The sequence below is a fragment of the Mus caroli genome, chromosome 3, assembly GCF_900094665.2.
Source record: "Mus caroli chromosome 3, CAROLI_EIJ_v1.1, whole genome shotgun sequence".
In the NCBI taxonomy this organism is placed as follows: domain Eukaryota; kingdom Metazoa; phylum Chordata; class Mammalia; order Rodentia; family Muridae; genus Mus; species Mus caroli.
In genome coordinates, this window is record NC_034572.1 from 142,085,035 (window position 1) to 142,091,034 (window position 6,000).

The 6,000-nt window shown below is 55.6% G+C and overlaps 1 protein-coding gene across 14 annotated transcripts in view; it reads right to left on the reverse strand.

Annotated features, from left to right (window-relative positions):
- The window catches only part of Adgrl2 (adhesion G protein-coupled receptor L2), a 175,793-nt gene extending 170,280 nt beyond the window's left edge, over positions 1-5,513 (reverse strand). For 8 of the 14 annotated variants that reach the window (XM_021157245.2, XM_021157243.2, XM_029475092.1 and 5 more), the window contains exon 1: positions 5,291-5,512. The gene's annotated coding sequence lies outside the window, so the exon portion shown is untranslated. Of the gene's footprint in view, positions 1-1,607; positions 1,895-3,185; positions 3,205-3,439; positions 3,828-4,725; positions 4,849-5,290 lie in introns of those variants that run through there. The other 6 variants (XM_029475094.1, XM_029475086.1, XM_029475087.1 and 3 more) reach the window with 5 other exon arrangements.
- Positions 5,514-6,000: the final 487 nt, after the last annotated feature.

Genomic DNA, 6,000 nt, shown 5'->3' on the forward strand with positions numbered 1-6,000 from the left:
GACAGCCCCCCCCCCAATACTACAGTACTTCTTTGGCTACTGAACAAAGCAGATTTTTAAAAAGCTATCATAAAATGATCACTGGGTGAAGCTCTCCATTGGAAAGGCACTAAAAAGTCTCATTTTGATCTGAAAACAATTACCACCCCATTAAACAAAAGAGTAAAATATTTAGGCAATTAATGGTGGTGGGTTTTCCCCTCTTAAACTGGTACATGAGAATTTATTTCCAGTATTAGGAGCTAGGACTTCTAACCATTAGTAAATAATCCTTCCTCCAAGATAAGAATGTCAATTCCTGGTCAAAAACAAACATCACTGGTAAACCAGAGATTGGGGGTGGAGGGGAGCTTACAATTTTTCAACCACTCTGTTTGTCTTTAAAAATCAATTTTGAAAACCTAATGTGAAATAAATACAAGTAGTTTCCCCCAGAAGAAGAGACTTCTCTCTTGACCTCTCTGCCCTCCACAAAAGCCCCACAGACTAGTTTCTTATTTCTTTCTTCATTCAAGTTCTGAGCTGGTAAGAGAAATTCAGATAACACAGTGCTCTCCAGATGGGAGGAAATGAATAATCAAACCAGCTAGGTGTTCTCACTGAAAAACAACTTTATGCTAAACAAAAAGGTGGCTAGTGTTTGATCAACTTTTAAAAATTAAAACAAAACTCTACCTAAACAGAATTACCTCTGTTTAAAACAAGTCATAAAATTGGAGCCTGGCACTTAGAAATGTTTTCCAAACTGATACTCGCTTCAGAAGTTCTGTTAATAAAGCTCACGTGGGCTTTTAATTTTCAACAACATCTACTTATTTTTTCTTCCTTATTAATTTAGCAAGTATATTTTTTTAAAAAGTTTCCAATGTGTAGCAATGAGAGTCTTATCACAGAATAGCTATTGTTGTATAGGCTAATTGAACGCCCTTCTAATTATAATAGAGCAAAGTGCGTTAGGTTTTAGAGAAAAAGGTTAGGTTACACAGCGAGGCTTTCTCAGTGTTCCACGAAGGGCACCCCAAAAGACAGGCAACAGAGACTATCCTAAAACAAAAGGTCACCGTTTTCCTAGGAACAAACCATTTATCAATAGAAAATAATTGTCTTGCCATCTGCAAGGGATCCAGAGCAACAGACAATGGTTTTTGGTTCACGTAATTACACAACAGTCAAAGTTCGGCCGCACAGCCTGATCCCTTCTTCCAGTTTGCACCCTTTACAATTCCCATTGCCCTTTGGGCCTCGGCTTGGAAGCAAAAAGGAAGACAGGCTGCAGTTTTCTCAATTGAGCTGAAGCTAAGAAACCTTTGATATGCTAATCGCCCCCTTCAAACGGTAAGAATTCACACTTGCATTAATTCAAACAATTTGTGCAGCTTGTGAAATGGCACCTCTTTTACAGCGGAGCAACAAAAGAGGAGATGCGAGCAGTCTGAAGGAACTCAAAAACAGAGCATGCGTTTCTGGGGATTCCATCACGCACCAGTTTGCTGGACGGTACAGGGAGGGAAGACAAAGTTCGAAAACACACCCGAACTTAAGCAGATTTTCTTAGGAGTCTCTAAGGATATTCAGTAAGCATCAAAGGACACTACATTTATAGTTACCTTTGGCTAGGCTCGAGACAGTTCTATCCAACCTTGATGCTGTCACGGTCACCCCAAAAAACTTCTGTATTTCTGTGGACGAATTAGTGCCTCTTTAGCGCCTGCTTCTTAAGGTTACCCGCCATGGACCCTGACTTAACAAGCGAACTCCCAGCAGGCAATCATTGCAAACGGGCGTGCCTTCCTTCAAGGTTAGAGCTAGAGGTATGCAGCGTCAATTTGGAGGGGCAGGCTCAAGACTTAGACTGCAGAGGGAGAAATGAATGAACCGACTACTGGGAACGCGACACCTCTGGAGATGGGGAGCCAGCAAAGGGAACTAGCGCCGGGAAAATGCAGAAGATAAAGCAGTGGGGCAAGCGGGGGGGGGGGGGGGGGGGAAGCTCCTTGGAAACCTGGAAACCTGGTCTTTGTAACAGCAACCATCTGGTTGGTGCTGAGGCTCAGGCGCGCCCAGGCTGCATGGAGAAGCTAAGCAGCCTGACACCTTTCGTGAAGCAGGAGGAAAACATTTCCTCCGTCTGAATCTGAGAAAGCACGGTTTGTATCTGGAGGAACGGAATGAAGGGGCCAGGAAAGGGGGAAAGGGAGAAAAGAGGAAAGGAGGGAGGAGGAGGAGTCCCCGCACGCCAGGGAAGGGCTATGATGGGCAGCGCAGGACGCTGCTTTTAGAGGACAGGCTGGACCGAGGGCTCCAAAACACCCAGGCAGACGCACGAGCCTCGGCCTCTGCTCGCAGACAGTCCCGCAGTCGCTAAGGCCTCCAGCCCTTTCTTCTAACCCAAACCCTGCAGTTCAACGAAGAGAAAAAACTTTGCTGGTCCCAAGTGCAAGAGTCCCGCATTCTAGGGACTCCTTCTCGCTGAGGATCTCCCCCGTCCGTGTGGCAGAGTCTCGGATCCAGGAGCCCACGCCCGCGACCCCAAAGGTCCCCCTAGCCTCGCGCTCCTCCCACGACTCCTTCTCCCGGTTGCTTTCAACCTGAGGCTCGCACGAGACCCAGCAGGATCCCCACCCCAAAGGCAGCCCGGAGCCCACGCCCCTTAACTTCTGCTGCAGGCCCAGCGCGGCCCGCTGCTGCCCTCTCACTGCGGGTCCGGGAGCTTCTCTGCCCTGGCTCTGGCCCGCCTAGTCCCAGGGCCCCGCCACCCTCGGGCTCTGCACCCCGCTCCCCTGGCCCCGGCAGCCCACCGCCCCTGATCGAGGCCAGCCTCTGAACCGGCGAGGCCACATCTGGCTGTGCTTTGCTCTCAACCTCGCCTCTCAGCACTACCTGACCAACAAGAAACGACGGCCCGCAACAACTCATCCAAGCCCTCCCCCAATGCCCCCTTCCCAGGCACTCGCTCTCAGCGACAACCCACGGACTAGTCCCCGCCAAGCCAGGGGCCCAACACCTGGAGCGGGACAACCTCGAGTACGCACTGGACAGTCCCATCCCCAGCTCTACTGCGTGAAGGACCAAGGGCACCTTCCGGTCCCTGTTAAGATTTTTAAGAACCCCCCCCACACACACACACACACACACACCTTTAAAAAAAAAAAAAAGCAAGGTTAGTCTGGAGCTGGCTCGCAGACCTGAGCTCCCGCCTTCCCGGTCCCCAGCAGCCAGCCTGATTCCCGAGAGCGTGACAATAGCCGCACGCGGCCCGGCTAGCCGGCTGCACCGCACAGAGTTCTGCGGATCGATGTCGGCGGGAAGGGCTGCGCACGAGTGGCCAGCGCGGGTCTGTCCCCGCGACACGGCCAACCTCCGAACCGTCAGCCCCATCGGGAGGTGCCCAGCAAACAGGTCTCCGAAGCCAACACACAGGCACATTGTTGGCGCTTACCTCGGTGTGTGAGCGCGCCCCGGGGGAGGGCCAATCTGGCGCGGGGAGCCGCGCGGGGACACGGGCGCGAGAGAAGGGCCGAGGCGACCGGCGCGGGGTGCTCCTGCTGGCTGAGCGCGCGCGGGGAGGCGGCGGCGGCTGGCGGGCCGGACACGGCGCCGCGCGGCTCTTCGGCGTGTCCTCCGACTCGAGTCTCCACCGCCGTCAGCCGCCGAGTCCAGCCAAGCAGCCCAGCGGCCCGGGCGGCTGCCGGGGGGCTAAGTCAACATCTTCCCGCAGTTTCCCACACGCCGTTCCGCGACACTGGGGGCTTTGCCCACACACGCGCGCGCCTACCGCTGCACGCTCCCTCCGGAGCCGGAAAAAAAAAATCAAAAATCAAAACCAAAAGATGCGGGGGATGAGAGAGCAAGGCTGGCGGAGGTGCGCCGACTCCGGAGTCCCCTAGCCGCGGCGGGAGTACGGCCGCCGGGGAGCGAGGCCAAGTCCGTCAGTCAGTCCGGAGGAGCCCGGTGCGCGCGGGCAGCGGCGGCAGGACCTGCATCCGGCGCACGCGCCGCCCCTGCGGCCTGGGGCACGACTCTGCCGCCAGCCCTTCCTCACATGTCGGGTCTCCCGGGCTGGGGGGCGCCCGGCGGATGCAGGAGGTGAGGAACTCGGGTTCGGGGAGAGCGACGGGAGGCGCGAGGAAGAGCAGCGCCGCTGCACAGCCGCGGAGGGAGGCTGGTCCCCTCAACAATCGCCAAGAATCCTCCGGTAAGCTCCCGATGGCGCTCGGGCACCTCTGCGTGCGGGTGCGCGCGCGTGTGTGTGTGTGTGAGTGCGTGTGTGTGTGCGCGAGTGTGTGTGTGCGAGTGTGTGTGAGCCGGGAGAGAGTGAGAGCTAGAGAAGAGCAAGGAGAGCAGGGAGCGAGAGGCGGGGAGCCCGAAGTCCTGACACGGACTCAGCTAGGGCTGAACTGGAGTCACCTCCTGCCGCCGCCTCCTCCTCCTCGTCGCCGTCGTCGTCAGTCCCCACCCCCAGCCCCCTCAGCCCAGGACTGCTAATCATATAAACATATGAGCGCGGACCGCGGCGCGGCATCCGTCTCTCCCTCCCTCGTTTGCCAGCCAAGAGGCTTGTGCAAACTCCAAAGAAGAGAGGCAGCTGAGTACAAAACGCGGAGCAGATAATCTAGAACTCATTGCGCCCAATGGCCATTTTCCACTCCATTGGAGCAGCTGCGGCAGCGGGGCGCCCGAGCGCAGGGAAGGAGCAGGAGGAGGAGGAGCAAAGGGGACACTTACAAGCGATCTAGCCTTTCGGATGGCGGTGGCGACGGCCGAGCAGCCGCCCCAAAACTGGCCGGCCGGGGCTCGGCCCGGTGGGGCGGCCGCAGGGCTTTCCGGGAGGCGCTGGTGGCGGTGGCGGTGGCGGTGGCGGCGGGGGACGCGCGCACGGCCGCGGAACGCGCCCCAGAGGCGCCCGCGCAGGCTCGCGCCCCTCCCCTCTCCTCCCCCTGGCAATCGTCGGGCGTACCTTCCCCAAACACCCCCAGCCAGGTCCGGGGGTTCCTTATCCAGCATTCACCCTCTGCACCCCGCCCCCTCCCCTCCCCCGAACTCCACTCACTGCGCGCCCGCTGCACGCTCTGCAGCCCGGGCGCACACACGCACTTTCCAAACATCGCTTTTATTTTGGGATCCCCGTGCAGGAGGGGATCCGGGAGAGATCGCGTTCCAGCCACCGGGGGCCGGGCTTGGGGCCTGCAGCTTGAGACCCCGCTCCCTGTGTCCCTCTTCCCCTCCAGGCCCAGGAGCTCCCTCCTAGCTAGGACTGCGTCCAGGCGCTCTGGATGCTTGTTTTACCCACCCCGTCTCCAGGTTTTCTCTGCTCCGCGTGCCCCGAGCCGGAGGCCCCGAAACTTTTAGTTTCCGCAGCCCTCCTTTTGTGTGACTGCTCGCAGGAGAAAGGAGGTCTGTTCGCCGCGGCTGCCTCCGTCCGGCGGCGGCGCGCAGGGGACGCTCCAGGGCTAAGGCGTCTTTGATACCTGAGATTTCCGGCGCGCTCGTTAACGAAAGTTACATTTTTTTTTAATTGCGATGACTTTTTCTTTGTAGTTACATAGAGCTAGCTAAACTTTGACTTTATTGACTATATTTCACAAGAGCGTTCTGTTTGTTTTTGATTAAACTCACCAGGATATGCAACGGAAGGAAAGGAGACTGCAAGGCTTTGCTTGCTAGAGCAGTCACAGTCCTCTTAGGTCTACTTCCCTCTTTTCCTTATATTGAAACCTCTCTTGTCCTCTCGAAACCTGTCTCTGCCCCTCACTGCTGACAGTGTCAGCAAACGACAGAAACAAGCTGAAAGGACCAGACTACAACAGTATTATGCCAGGAGAAAATAAATAAATAAACGTTTAAAAACTAGGTAAACATCTGCTGTCCAGGAGGCAAATAAATAAATAAATAAAATCTGTATTTTAAGATTTCTGAGCAGAATGCAGTAAGTTTCTCAATGTGTTCCTGAACTACCGAGTGAGTTAATGAATGCAGCCATTTGTCTTCGAGAGGCTAATT